This window comes from Mustela nivalis, assembly GCF_964662115.1.
Source record: "Mustela nivalis genome assembly, chromosome: 2".
In the NCBI taxonomy this organism is placed as follows: Eukaryota; Metazoa; Chordata; class Mammalia; order Carnivora; family Mustelidae; genus Mustela; species Mustela nivalis.
The window spans coordinates 78691761-78708084 of record NC_139021.1 but is presented as its reverse complement, the minus strand read 5'-3'; the positions used below and the strand labels follow the sequence as shown (position 1 = coordinate 78708084).

Genomic DNA, 16324 nt, shown 5'->3' with positions numbered 1-16324 from the left:
GAAAATTCAATGAACTATTTGTGGTTTGGGCATTGCATGTATTATTTACCTATAAAAATGTCTTAGCTGTAAAAAATAGAGATGGCACCAAAAACACAACCAGTAAGAGAAAAAATTTGATAAATGAAATTTCATCCATATCAAAAAGTTTGGGACATCAAGCAACACCTTCACCAAAATGAAAATATAATGCAGACAGATGGCCAAGAGCCACATGAAATGATGCCCAATATCACTAATCATCAAGGAAAAGCAAATGAAACCACAGCGAGGTATTACTTCAAACCCACTAGAATGGTTACACAAAAAGACAGACAATAACAAGTGTTGACCAGGACATGGGACACCCTCATAAAATCCTGATGGGACTAGTAAAAGGATACAGCCCCTTTGGGAAAAAAATGAGCAATTCCTAAAATGTTAAACCCAGAGCTACTACATAACCCAGTAGTCCCACACCTAAGTACATGCCCAAGAGAAATGAAAACCTGTAGGCACAAAACCTTGTACTCAAAAGTTTATAGCTACATTACTCAAAATAGCCAGAAAGTGGAAACAAACTAAGTCCATCAACTGGCGAATAAACTGCACATGGTTTACCCATACAGTGGAACACTTTCTGGCAGTCAAAATCACAAAGGACTGATACAGGCTATGACATGGATAAAGGAACCTTGAAAACTTCCCGTGGTTCCATCTGCATGACATGTCTAGAATCAGAAAGTCTATAGAGACAGAAAGAAGATTAGCAGTTGCCTAGGGCAAGGGGTGTGGGGGTAGGGGACAGGGAGTAATTTTCTTCTTGGAGTGATGGAAGTGTTCTAAATCTAGATCATGGTAGAGGCTTATGACACTGTAAATACACTCAAGCCATTGATCTGTACACTTTAAATGAGTGAATTTTATGACATGTAAATTTTATTTCCATAAAATGATTTTTTAATGAAAGAAAATACAACTTTTAATCATTAATTTGTGAGGATGTGACACTTAGAAGTGATACAGCCATCTTGCAACCATGAGTGAGCAAACCAAGGTGCAAAGGCCAACTTCTAAAATGATTTACCAGAAAAACAAAGCAACTGGCACTTAGAAATATGGCTTAGCTGTTGAATTAACCAACCCAGAACTGCTCATTGGGACGTAATGCGGAAGGGAAGTATCTGATCGTTTCTCAGTTGTGTTTCCTATTAGTAGCCTGAAACCAAGGCACTCCTTGCCAAGAGACAGAGGATACTAAACCAAAGTACTCTGTTGGTTTCTTACATCCAATCTCTTCAATACAGACATACGAGAATAACTTAATAAATAAAAGAAAAAATTTTTTACATTTGGACTTTGGGTAGACAAAATGGAACATTTCCTGAAGATAAAGTTCTAAGAATACACAAAAGTTGATGGAGCTTTTTGCTCTGACAAAAATAGTCTGAGAGGCATTTTCTGTATCATCATTTTTAATACCCTGAAAAATAGAGACATGAAAAATGTAAACCAGTTATCAGTGAGCAGAAAACATATCATCACTGCAGCAGTTTCAGAAGTATAAATCTAGTCCTAAATCTCTTGTGCTTACATTAATATTTCTTAATAATAGCAGTGGATTTTATTATTAGTTTATTACCAAGGTGAGCAGTAGAGGAAGGTTCAAGAACGGATTAATTATTGATGTGGATGAAGACAACATATGCTACTACGAGAGCTACAATCGTAATACGTAAACTAAGGGCATAAAATAGCCATTACCCAGGATTAAGAATGTAACTTCCCCTTGGTGAAGTACTGCCTGATTAAGCTTACTTGGGTACATTACATACTCCTGTGATATCAAATTAAAACTGCAACTGTTTTCCCATGACATTGCCTGAACAAAATAGAGTGTGCTCTTATATTAACTCATTTACCTAGACCCAGATTCGAAGAGAGGCAGAAGTAAATAATATCAGTGGCTGCAGTCAATCCTGGTTAGTGACCTCTCTTCTGAGTTACAGATCTGCATTTTCAGCCCCTTCCTGGGCATTTCCACTGGGAGGAAAGGCGGCTAACAAACTCAAAGCATTTCAGTGTATACACCGTGACTTCCCACCACAACAGCCCCGCCCTATGCTATATCCAAGAAGTTATCAAAGTACCCACCACGATTTCCCACCAAAACAGTCCCCCTTTCTGACATTTCTTAAAAGGTCCACCATTTTGCCAGTTATCAAGGCTCAAGTCTTAGAGGCATCACTGACTCCTCCTTTCACCTGACCTCCAGACAAGCTATCAAAACCCTTTCTGGTACACTCTGAATGTTCTCTTCCCACACTATTTCTAACACCACCTTCTTTTTCTTTGTCAAGGTCATCATCCCAGTTGTATCACATCCGTTTTTTTGAAAATGACTTCCCCAAAGCATGACCTTTCTGATCAATGAAATTGATTAGATTTCACCAAAAGTACAGTTTTAGCAAGGAAGTGATTTTTGCATGCTTTGTCACGGCTGTGTTCCTAGTACTTACCACCGCCTGCAACACACATTGTAGGTGCTCAGTAACTCGTGAGTGCACGGAAAAATCTGTAACTATGAAATGTGGAATAGTGATCCCCACAGTCCTTGGTGAAACGCCCATATACATCATAATATACACCACTTGTGTGACTAAGGAAAAGCATATCAATATAATTCTGACTTTCTAGAGTCTCCAAGTCTCCATTCTTTGTCCGCAACCTGCCATTGGAAATGTATCTCTAGCTACTTAATTTCTAGGTCCCCTAAACTGCAACCACAATAGATTACTATAAAACTGTTATATTTATTATATGTTTATGTATACACAGTATATTTATATATGTGTCTGTGTGTGTGTGTGTGTGTGTGTGTGTATATACACATAAGTAAATATATATATATTATTAAATTACTGTGAAATACAATGGAGAAAAACACAGAAGGTTAAAGAAAGCTGAAGTTAGGGGTGCCTGGGGGGCTCAGTGGGCTAAGCCTCTGCCTTTGGCTCAGGTCATGATCTCAAAGTCCTGGGATGGAGCACTGCATTAGGCTCTCTGCTCAGTGGGGAACCTGCTTCCTCCTCTCTCTCTGCTTACTGCTGTGCCTACTTGTGATCTCTCTGTCAAATAAATAAGTAAAAATCTTAAAAAAAAAAAAAAAAAAGAAAGAAAGAAAGAAAGAGAGAAAGAAAGAAAGCTAAAGTCAGCCTCACTGATTCTGTGACATTTGAGTAGAGACCCAAAGGTGCTCAAGGAGAGGCTGTGTGGCTCTCTGATGGGAGCACATTCCAGACCAGAGACTGCAAGGACAAAGGCCCTCAGGTGGGAGAAGGTCCGGTCTATCCTATTTACCTCCTCAGAACCTGACACTATGCTAGAACTTGCCCAACTATTCTTTCACACACACTTGTGTATATTTATTTAAAGCCCTCTAGAAGCCAGGATTTGAGATTCCATTAGAAATCAAACTTCCCGATGTGAAAATTCCTAGAATTTACCTTTGAGTTTAATGACATAAAAATCTCAACCGATCTCAAATACAGCATGACTTGAGGTAACCCTGACATCTTTCCTCCAAATCCCTCTCCCTCCTGACATCCCCATGTCATTTCACAACACACAATGCTCCCAAGCCCTGCGCTCAAAAGCACTATTCCAGGGGCACCTGGGTGGCTCAGTGGGTTAAAGCCTCTGCCTTTGGCTCAGGTCCATGATCCCAAGGTCCTGGGATGGAGCCCCGCATCGGGCTCCCTGCTCTGCAGGGAGCCTGCTTCTGCCTGCCTCTCTGCCTACTTGTGATCTCTGTCTGTCAGATAAATAAATAAAACCTTAAAAAAAAAAAAAAGCACTATTCCTTTTTGACAAACATAACATTATGTTTAGTAGGTACTAAAGATTACCACCCACCCCCAATTACAGTATTTGGCCAGCCCAATTTTATACTGACTATCTTCCCCCACCCCACCCTCAAACAGGAAGCCTGGGAAGAGAAAGGCAAAGCATCTGCCATCATCTCAAATCTTTGTCCCCACAGGATTCAATAAGAGAGACAGCCAAGGTGTTTCTGATACTCGACTTAAATAACCAAGGCTAATTCTTCCCGTTGAGGAGGTTCAAATTTGACTGGAATCAAGAAGCACAAAGTCTAGTTCTCCACAGCCTTCTAGCTAACCAGAGCAGGGACACCAGTAACACTAATCCTAACAACCTAAAACAAAATTCCATGTTGTTTGCACAGAGTTTCACGCAGAATTCAGAAGAGAATCTCTAATAAAACTCAGACCTATGGAAATGTAAATATCCATGTAACTTGACGCACCTTCATGTACGCATTTCCCAGCCAATATCCTTCCTATTTCTGCCACTTCAATTTTTAAAATCCAGAAACTTCTAAGAGTCATCAGGGGCACTGACAGGGCATGGATATCTATGTTAAAAAAAATAACATGGCCAGAGGAAAGGTAGGAGGAGGAGCCACTCCAGAAACAGCAACTGACAACGGAAAGCTGTAGCAATTCCAAGGAGCACAGATATCAAGAGAAAGTCTCTTCAGAAACACCAACAGAAAGAGAGGTTCTGCTGGGTGTTGCCTAGGAAACCCACAGCAGAAATACATGCTACCCGGTAAAGATCAATGCATTCAGACCACCAAACTAAAAAGAGAGAATGAAAATCTCAAAGCTGAAAATTATTTCCCTGAGAAAACAAATCAACTCCAATTAACAATAAACACCAACTAAAATCTGGCAGTCCTCCGTGTAATGCACTTTCCTATTGTGTGGAGAAAGCTCAGCCTTGCTTTCATTAAGTCTCAGACTGTGGAAGGCAAAGGAGGATTTCAACTATTTTCCTCTCTTCACCTTACCTACAGCAGAGAGCACCTTTGCATCTTTTTAAGGACCTGCAATCCCGACTTCTGCTGTTTTTTAAACTAATTTCAGAGTGTCCTGGGATTACTAACAGTACCGATGTAATTGAGTAAAGTGATGCTTGTTAAAACAGCATCATTTGTGATCGCTTCGGCAGCACATATACTAAAAAAAAAAACAGCATCATTCATTAACCCAAATTCATCAGCCTCTCCCTACTGTGTACCTCACTTCCTGATTCTCTCATTTTCCTATTAATTATCCCACCACTATTTCCATTACTCAAGTTCCATTTCTCAGCACACTGGCCTTTTCAAATCACTCACCAAACCTTATCACGCTTGTCCTTTACGACACATCTTGCGTCCACCTCTTCCTTTTCCGTATCGTTTTTATTTTACCAGATTGTCAAGGCCCAGCTCCAAAATCCATTCTTTTCCACAGCTTTCTCTGAGTCCAGCAGCTACTATGTATTTGTTGCTGTGTGTGGTGCTGATATAGGACAATAAATGCAAAATAATCCAGGTCTAGAAGAAGGTCCTATACAAAAAAGGAAGAGGTCATATTCCCAACAGGGTGACAGACCTCTTAAAAATGGCTATTATGGGCCACCTGGGTGGATTTCTGCTGGACTCAGAGAATGTGTTTTAAATTGTTTTACATCTAACCCTCCAACTGTTATCTCTTCACATGTTTTTACGTTAATTCCACCTCTTCCAACCATACTACAGAATCATTAAACACAAACGCTGTTGTCTTATGTGTTGTGTATCTCACAGGGTTTGGCTTTAAATATAGATCCTTAACGAATGCATGCTAATTGAATGGTATGCACCACACCACCATTTTGCTTGATTCAAAATCCAGTCATAGCTTTCCTTTTACTTGTTCATGGGGAAGACAGCCTCTAGAAGGGAAAACCTCAAAGGAGGTAACCCACTGGAGCTCAGCTGAGGAAAAGCTAACAAACATTCCTTAATGCTAGACCCAAGCCACTGACCCACACAGCAAGGCCTAGCTCAGCTGGAAAATAGCAAGATTGGGAGCACCATTAAAGTACGTCAGGGCTGATAAGTTAATGAGAAACAATGCCTGCTGATAAAAATCTGTAATGTTTGTTCTCTGTGACAGGGTGGATTAAGTGACATTTGTTCTTAAAAATTATTGCAAAATAGTTCCAGCACTGTACGACCCAAATTTTGAGTAGGATTAATAATTTAAGCCCTGGACCTAGCTCACCATTTTTGAAAAGGGAAACAGTTATTTATATATGTAAATGCAATTATGGCTTTGGTTTCAACAGTGACTGGCCCACACTAAGATGCTGCATTGGGCGAAAATCCACCCAAGTAAATTAGAAAAAAATAATAATCCTTCACATGCACCAAAATCTTTGCTCGCTCCATCTCCCAGCTCCTTCTAGAAAGTGGGAAACTGTGTGATTGTCTTTGGTCCAAGGGAGCAGCAAACAACAAGGGGATTTGATCCCAAATGGTTAAAATGAATAAACCTGCAATAAAAGAAAACAGAACTTCCTCCACTGATTCCTAAACATAGTTGGTCTCTTGCTAGCATCTAGTGCCATCGAATTTTAAAAGGTACACGGGAGAATTCTGAAGACTCTTATCTTGTTAAGAGGAAATGCCTCTTCCCTGTTCCGGGCTCCTATAAAGAGGGATTTTCCCTAAACAGGACTGGCCTTCCTCTACACTCTTTCAACTAACTCCTCCTCTTTTTTATTCCTCTTGAAATTTGAGCTACCTGCTCTCTGAGAGCAGGTTCTCTAAACCCTACCCGGCCCCTCCCCCACCAGGATCCGCTCTGCTCTCCCTCACAGGCCTCTACCTTACCTACAACTGAGCGGGCAGAGCCTTTTCTCTCCAACACTAAGCTAGGTTTCCACTGTCATTCTAGTCCTCATATAGGTGGTGTTTGGTTCTCTGTAATGATGACTCTAATAATGCCTATTTCCTAATATTTCCTAATTTGTTCAAAACGCAGGCAGGATAAAGGGATCGGTTTATGGCTCTCCTCAGAGAACTCAACAATTTAGAGAACTCATCAAGTAATGTTCGTGACAACTACCTTAACTCTGGAGCCAAAGAAATCAGTTCCACTACGTGTTAAGCTGGGTTTGGAGAACATACTTGCCTCAGGGTCCCCAAGTGAAAATATTAATTGATGAAAAATGGGTCTTTCACTCTGTCAGCTCTTATAAGCATTAATGTCTTCCTTCTATATCTAATGTTTACATTCAACAGTTTAAAATCTGGATTTCTTTTCTATCCAAGGCTTCTAAAATTAAAAAAACCCAAAACAACTATACTGTCATAAATTACAACATTTACATCAAATGCACCTAATTATGCCCTTGAAATGCCTTCACAAAAGTACTTCCAGTGAATACCAGATTCTGTTTAAACCACCACAGGAGACATTTAGTGGCTGGCACCTCCAATATTACACCATTAATTTTTATAGTCTCTCCCTAAGTTTCATAAGGGCAGGTGCAACTGTATTATCCTGAGGTACCAGCAAAGGAAGGAGCTTAAATGGCTACACATCAGTCCCACAGCAAATACCATGGTGAGCCTCAATCAGTGCAGTTCTCCTGACTGACAGTGCCGGTCACCAGAACAGGGGCTCTCCTGGAAAACCAGGACACCAAATATTCCAGTTTCCCACGGGGCTCCTGGCATGTCGCTCTAGGATTCCATAGTGAGCTCTTGTTGTGCATCACCCTAAGAAGCTAAAAGAAAAAAATGCATACAAGCACAGCAAAGCTGTGGCCAAGGTACAATTATCCTACCAACATCACTGCACCATTTTAAGTGGTCACTCTTTTTTTTTTTTTTTTAAAGATTTTATCTATTTTTTTGAGAGAGAGAGAGTCAACAAGAGACAAAGCAAGCACAATGAGCTAAAGAAGAACAAAACAAACTTACATAGCTTTTATACTAATTAAGGTCTTACGGAGTTAAAAATCTCTTAATATTCTTTTGTTTGATTAGAAGTTTTATCATGCCATTACTTAACTATCTTACACAGGAAATATTTAGTTGATTTTCACTGCAAAATAAGCTGATGGTATAAATTCTACTGCATATACACACGTAATAATCATAAAAAAATGTCTCAGGAAATACCATATTGACTAAACTTATGGAGGATAATATATTTAAATAAAGGGAACAGGGGTTTTAAAGAAAACGAAAAGACTTTTAAGTTTTTTCTTCATTCATATTCTGTTAGTAACAAAAAAAAAACCAACCAGAAAAAAAAAAATCATTTTGTTTCCCCTCACTCCCTTTCACTAGGTTTTTATCATCACAACTATAATCACCCCTTTGATGTCCCCACATCTCTTCCTATTCATAGGAATAACATAAAAGGAATAATGATACCTTTGTAATATAGAAAAAGGTTTATTCCTTGCCAACCTCTGAGCTAGCTTTGAGCCCTTTCCGTAGGACCATTGGGGCTGTAAGAAGTTGACTAGCTTGGGGTGTCTGGGTGGCTCAGTTGGTTAAGCGGCTGCCTTTGCGTCAGGTCATGATTCCTGGGATCAAACCCCGCATCGGGGTCTCTCCTCAGCCAAGAGCTTCTCAGCAGAGAGACTGCTTCTCTCTCTCCCTCTGCCTGCAGCTCTACTTCCTTGTGCTTTCTGTGCTTTCTCTATCTCTCTGTCAAATAAATAAATAAAATCTTTTTTAAAAAAGTTTACTTGCTTGCTCAAGGTCACAGGGCTGGGATCTCCGTTCTAGTTTTGTTTCCCAGCCTGAATTCTCACCAATCCGAGCACTCTGACCCCTCCCCCACACATTGGGACTGGTAAACGGCCTGGGTTCTCCAGCAGCTTTCCAGGACCTAGACCTTTCCTAACTTTCCCCTCAGCATTAAAAGTTTCCTATCTGGTGTCTCACCAAGCCTAATTTTACTGCAGTTAAATTAATCCTGTAGAAGGGTTTACACCTAACACAGAGCCTTTCACACAGGACTCTATAAATTGTCTGGTTGACAATTATTACATCTCAAATAATGTATTTGCTTTCTAACAAGTGTCTTCAAAACCTTCCTCTAATCAGCTTCTGACAGCCAGAGTCTGCATACTGCATAGACGGGGCAGAGGGGATAAGGCCCTTTAACTGCCATGAAAACACTTGATTTAAACGTTGATCAGTTTAGGGGAAAGGAGGGGAGGAGACGACTCGCATAAACTGCATTCGGTTGTAATAAACCCCACTGGTTGTCTTTTCCCCTCACTGTTGGATCTGTTATCACTTAGCCCGGAGCCTGAGCAGTGGACTCCCAAGAAACATGTGATTAGATGGGAGGATGCGTGGATGGATGGATGGCTGGATGGATGAACAACCGACGGACAAATGAATGAACAGATGAAAGTGAGTTGTTTTAAAGATGGCCACTTAGTTACAGACTATACATTTACTTTTTAATTTTATTTTATTTTGTTTTCAGTGTTCCAAAATTCATTGTTTATGCACCCCATCCAGTGTTCCATGCAATACGTGCCCTCCTTAATACCCCCCACCAGGCTCACCCAACTCCCCACCCCCTTCCCTCCAAAACCCCCAGTTTGTCTCTCAGAGTCCACAATCTCTCATGGTTTGTCTCCCCCCACAATTTCCCCCAACTCACTTCCCTTCGCCATCTCTGTGTCTTCCATGTTATTCCTTATGCTCCACATGTAAGTGAAATCATATGATAATTGACTCTCTCTGCTTGACTTATTTAAATCAGAGTCTATTTTTCGTCTGAAGACTATTTTTTTACAGAATGGGAAAGGGACAGAGGGAGACAGACAAAGAGAATCCTAACGACACAGGGATCTCACATGACCCTGAGATCAGAACCTGAGACAAAATCAAGAGTTAGAAGCTTCCCCAACTGAGCCATCCAGGTGCCCCTATCGGGAGACATATTAAGGGGATATATTCTATTGTAGAATTTAGATCTTTTAAAACCCAATTTAAAAATATTTTCTAGCTGCAAGTCTGTAACCTCCTATGAATTAATTACATATCATATTCATTTATAAAAACAAGTTTTCATTTTCTATAAATGTTCATTACATTGTAAAAGTATACATATAAAGGATTCTTTCAAATTTAGATTGCCAAAAACATGTTACACATCTTCAAAGAAGAACAAAGAATAATCTACCAAAAAAAAAAAATATACTAAAAAATATAAAATCAAAGGTAGGCTCAAGGACTATTCAAAGGTCGAGCTGGCCTTCTACACTTCTAAGTGGAATGGTAGATTGGCACATCATGTGGTACAGCTAGAAGAACATTTGTTTGTTCAACACTATAATTTATTTTCTATTCAGTAAACTGTGCAGTTTCTAACACTAAATACATTTTCATAAATGAAAAAATAAACATGTTAAATCAAAGCAGGAACTGTGTTTTTTACAGAGTAAAAACGCAAGTGTTCATCAGAATTCAGGAAACATAAAATTTGTTGTTGTTGTTGTTGTTTTTAACCTGGATGTGAGAGGCAGTTTCTGCAACTATGACCACAGAAAGGCCACAGCACAAAGTTCTAAATCCATCTGTCTTTCCATGAGGCTCAATTTACTAGCCCCATGGAAGAGCCCAAGAGGCCAAATTATAATCATAATAATCATTTTATTGACGGTTTGTTCCTTTTTCTGATCAAAAGAAACTGAACACTCAAATTTTGAATCATTTCCTTTAGTTATCATCAGTGATAACTTGCCTTCCCTTTTCTTCTCCTAAAGTAGCCTCAATCCGAAGTATTAACTACCATGGCAAATAAAATCTCAACACTACTGTTGATTTTCCCAGTAAGAATTAGCTTTGGAAAGTGAAGGGGGGGGGGGAAGCACCCCTTAGAGAAATCAATTCACAGATCTTGTGTCGCCACTGTCACTTCCTAGGTACACAACCCTGAGCTAGTCTCCTCCTTCTCCAGACCTTGGTGAGCAAACTGGCAAAATGGGGGAGCTACACAATCCATTAAACCCACCCCAGTCCCCAGGGAACAGCAAGGATTCCACCTTCATGACACCATGGTCTCGCAACCTCATGAAGCCACTGAGTTTTGTCCTCACATCCTGAAAAGCCAGGGTCCCATGCCACACAGCTTCACGATAATCCTATACAAGCTAGGACATGCCCGCCTCTGAATATGGGTGCATGCAGACAGAAAAGACCCTCACAGGGGTGTGTGGGGGAGGTAGGGACTGTTATGTTACCTCTTTCAATCTAGCCAATTAGAGAAAGGACCAACATTAAAGGGTAATTCTTTCTTAAATGGAATACTTAATTAAGCAAAATATCCCCTTCTCTACCCAGGCCATATACATTATGGCTTCCTGTAAGTTACCATGTAACCCTTAACCTTTTGGAGCTTCCAATTTTTCCTGTGTTAAAAAGGAGTTTGGGGGCGCCTGGGTGGCTCAGTGGGTTAAAGCCCCTGCCTTCAGCTCTGGTCATGATCCCAGGGTCCGGGGATCGAGCCCCGCATCGGGCTCTCTGCTTCAGCAGGGAGCCTGCATCCTCTCTCTCTCTCTCTCTCTCTCTGCCTGCCTCTCTGCCTACTTGTGAGCTCTGTCGGTCAAATAAATAAATAAGATCTTTAAAAAAAAAAAAAAAAGAGTTTGCACTGGGTGAGCTTAAAGCCTCCTTTTGAAAACAGATTGTGTATCTTATTTAATAAATAATAATAATGATTGTATATCTCATAGATCTAACCTCATCATGTTCTGTCACTGAAGTCAAGCAAAGTCCGTGGAAGCCTCTAATTTGGAAGTGATTTCACAAACATGAAGCTCTACTTGAGCTATCCATGGAAACAGTGTAACTTGAAATGATCCTCATTTCACTGTTACCTAGGCAAACTCTTCCTGGTATCTCCCCAGAGTATTAAGATAAACGAACACACGATAGATGTCTTTCAGTCAGGCAAATGCGCAAATGACCTGGGAGGCGGCAAATCAAAAGGCCAGACCATTTTTTCCTGAAAGAAAATTTAAATGGCAGACACTGACAAGGAAAGAAAAATACAGGATCCCTGGAAGACCTGGTGGCTTGGAGGGTGGGGAATGCAATAGTCAGGACTGCCACTATTATTATGAGATGCACGGTTCACCCGGTTCTGTTGACCTCTTTTGCAACCAAGGCCAAGACTCTTCACAACTGAAGAATCCAGCTCTGCACAATCAAACTTACTTTTTCTTTTCTTTAAATATTTACCTAAACCATTCAACTTCCCATAAACCGCAGGTATGTGGGTGGCTCAGTTAACGCCAAGCCCTTTCAGAGTATGCAGACCAATGACTGCTCTTTAAATATGTAATATAAAGATAAGAATCTGTCTTACAATATCCTCTTTTGTGGTAATCCACTCTCAAATTATAAACTTTTAGGCCCACAGAGCAAGAAAGTCAGACCCACCATGCAGGATCTCCTGCTGGTCTATGGGCAGGACCAGTGCCCATGACTTTCATTCACCTACAGTGAAATGAGAAAACAGAACTAACATACTGAGTTTCTTAATGCTAGAATCTGTTCAAGTTACAGGTCTATGTTTATCCTGAAACTGTATCCTTCCTACATTTAGCTAGTAAAGATGATCTCTCTATAAAATGATGGGGACAGCACAGTTAGTATGTTCTTATTCGGAAAAAATAAAACTTGACCACACTACTGGTTTCCCCATCCTCTAATTTCTTTTAAAGATTTATTTATTGGGGCCGGGGGTGGGAGGATAAATCCAAGCAGACTCAGTGCTGAGCACAGAGCCCAACTTGGGGCTTGATCCCACAACCCCAAGATCATGACTTGAGCCGAAATCAAGAGTCTGATGCTTAACCGACTGAGCCACCCAGGCACCCCTAATTTTTTTTTATTTTATTGCTCCCACATAAAATCTAAATGCCTGTGAAGCATTCTTCCATATCAGTATGAAAGTAGCAATTCATGTATAAAGATTAATCATAATTTCCAAGAGTTACACAGAACACAAAGTTAGGCTACCTCCAAGTCACAAAGAACCTGATGACAGTCTTCTCAGACAAGTGACAGAAACAGAATATACAGCCTGAAAAGTTGAATGTGAACATAAATACTCAGAAATTCTTCTATCAGTTAGATTTGTAACAAAAATTAAACAAGAATGGAGCAAATAACTTCAGTGGTATGGTGGATGCAACCAGAAGGACAAACACACAGGAATTAATTAGACTGGATCTCAGACTTCTCTTAAATCAACAACCTTCTACTGCTGCTGCTTTCTTGATTAAACATCAGGATGCAAAAGATCCACACACTAAGTGAAGGAATTCCAGCTGGTAGACAGGACTCAAGACATTTGTAAGAATATAGTTAATACATGCACGCCCCTTAGGCTTTCAAGTAACAGGAAGAAAAACGCAGTACAATTTGTTTTGCTCTTGCTAAGGCGCTGTCATGTAAGCATAAATCTGCAGTATTAATAATAGAATTCAGGTTTAGAGGATGAAAGCATAGTGAGAACGTCAGATGCCATGGAAACTCGTGTGTTTCTCAAAACTGAAAACTGCAAAAAGAAAAAACAGAAATGGCCTGCTTTATCCATCTTGCTTAGCTTAGGGTTGCCATTTAAATTGTTTAAAATCATAAACTGCTAATTTTTTAAATGATGTGGGTGCTGGCTACTAGTAGTAACAAAAATATATTCTGGGTTGTTTTTACTGTATTTATAATTTTAAAGAGTTGAGGGAGGTTGATGAATTTCTGGTAAAAGCCATTCCTGTGTTACACGTAATGGACATGATGAATATTTGTTTATAGGGTTTAGTAAGCCGTCAATTTAAGTGTAAGTGAAATCGATACAAATGAAATCTGTTGGGGCACCTGGGCGGCCCAACCGGTTAAGTTTCTGACTCTTGGTTTCAGCTCAGGTCATGATCTCAGGAAGGTGGAACTGAGCACAGCACCGGGCTCCACGCTCAGCATGGAGTCTGCTGAAGAGTCTCTCTTCCCCGCCCCTCCTCCCTCCAATAAACAAATAAATCCTTAAAAACAAATTATGTATACATATGCGATTTAGAAATTAAAGTTAGTCCTGAAATGTAAATAAAAGATGGAAAGGGTCTTAAAACTTTTTTAAATCACATACCCAAGAAGGTACCTACCTGATCCCCTCACTCTCCGCTATTCTACTGGCAAGGTGGCCCTTGTCTCTAAGGCGGCCCTTGAGGACAATTCAGGGCCAGAGAACCAGTGGCAAGTTACCTGCCTGTCTCCATGTAAGCCTTCTCATTCCCTCCTGGACTTAGTCTGCGCTGCGTCTACCCCTTCTCTCTTTCAGCACACGCCGTGAATCCTCTCCTTAAACCCAGCTCAGGGGCGCCTGGGTGGCTCAGTCAGTTAAACGTTTGCTTTCAGCTCACATCATGATCTCAGGGTCCTGGAAGTGAGCCCTGCATTGGGCTCTGCGCTCAGTGGGGTGCCTGCTTCTCCCTCTCTCTCTGCCCCTCCCCACTGCTCATGCTCTCTCTCGCTCACTCTAATAACAAATAAAATCTTTAAAAAAAATAAAACCCAGCTCAGTATTCACAGCCTCCATTAAAACAAAGCAAAACAAAATAAAACAGAAAAAACGTGGCCTATAGATCGCTCCCTCTACTTCTGCACAGCCCCCTACACTTATGCAACTCAGCGGGACAGAGCACTAAACAAACATCAGCTGATGATACAAGTATTTTCTCTAGGACAGAATCAGAGATAATCTGGGATAACAAAGAGTATAAATATTATTCATCACCTATTTTGGAAAAATTACAGCCAGTAATTCCATTATCCCAAATATAAATATTTCTGCAGAAACAAAGCCTATCAGAATTTCATCTTCACTCAAAACAAACCATTACCTGTGTTTAATGGACCAGAGCAGTTAAAATGCCACCAAGTAACAGGACCAGTCTGAACATGTGGCCTGGAAATTCTATTTGACCACAGAACAAAAAGCTCAGACCACTGACTCGTTTAATCTAATTAAGCATTCCCAAAGCTATAAATTCTGCATGTCGCAAGCAGGGCCGCTAAATTTTCATCCGGAAGCTGTTGCCTATCCAGTTACTCCCATCTCTCCCCCAATTTTTTATAGTACAAGTGGGTCTTTGAAAACTGGTTGAGAGGAAATGATGAAACAGTCCTTTAAACCCAAAGCAGCCCTGCCCGTCCGTGTCTCCCAGTCCCTGACTCTGCCCTCTGCTACCCTGCAGGTCCAGCTGTTTTGGACTGTTTTGTGTCCACTTTCCTCTCTGATGCCTCCTGGTGTGTGCTTTTCCTTGTCATGGTGGGTGAGGACAGTGCAGTAGCCAGACATGACACAGAGACAAGGCAGAACCGTATTCACGCAGCAGAGGGGAGATGATGTCTGTAGGTACTGAGAAAAAAAGTCCCTAGGATGGTAACATACGAAGACCTGATCTTCCCCGTCAAGGTCTTAATCACAGCCACAAGGCCATAGTCACATACTCAGGTGATCTGCAGCTTACTACAACCATCTTCCCTTCACCATCCTCCTTCAAACACTTAAATATTTAACTTTTAAGACTCAAGTATTGAGATGCGTTGGTGGCTCAGTCACTTAAGCAGCTGCCTTTGGCTCAGGTCATGATCCCAGGGTCCTGGAATCGAGTCCCTCCTCAGGCTCTCTCCTCAATGGGAAGCCTCCTTCTCCCTTGCCCCTGTTCATGCTCTCTTCTCTCTCAAATAAATAAGTAAAATCTTAAAAAAAAAAAAAAAAAAAAAAAGGCATTTGAGTCTTTTTTAATGAAAGGCATACCCTGAGATTCCTAAGGCACATTTTAAAAATTACAATTAAATATGGAGAAATACTTCCTCTACCTTGATTCTGTGAAATAAATGTATCAATAATAGGAATTATACAGCAGTGATTTCCAGTCACTGAAGTGGGACTAGACACAGAATCTAGCCATCTTCAATACCATACCTAAGGGTACGGGCAGTTGGCAACAACAGAGAAGGAAGACTGACACCCCAGCAGCCTCCAAAATATACTGTTATGTGCCACTGACATGCTATTTTCTGGAGACATCTGGGGGTCCTTATAGGAAAACACAGAAATAAGACCTGGACCAATGGCAACATTGTCTGAAGTTCACCAACATGGGCTGTCTCTGATGTATCCAGCAGTGGACTAAATGACGGGTGTAAAGAGAAGATGAGGGGGAGACTTTTCTTCAGGAACTATCTTAGTCAACGTTAAGTCATTATGACAAACGACTACCGCTGGAGTGGCTTACACAACATTTATTTCTCACAGTTCCAGAGATTGAATGATCCAAGATCAAGAGGCTGGCAGAACTGACATCTGGTGATGACCCACTTCCTGGATTTTTAGGCAGCCATCTTCTTGTCTGCCCTCACATGGCAATGAGCAGGGAAGAGCAAGTTCTCTCTGGACTCTCA

General features: G+C 40.7%; 1 protein-coding gene across 2 annotated transcripts in view; it reads right to left on the bottom strand.

The window, feature by feature from the left end:
• The window catches only part of CA8 (carbonic anhydrase 8), an 88113-nt gene that overhangs the window by 57426 nt on the left and 14363 nt on the right, over positions 1–16324 (bottom strand). The gene's annotated exons all lie outside the window — the stretch shown is intronic.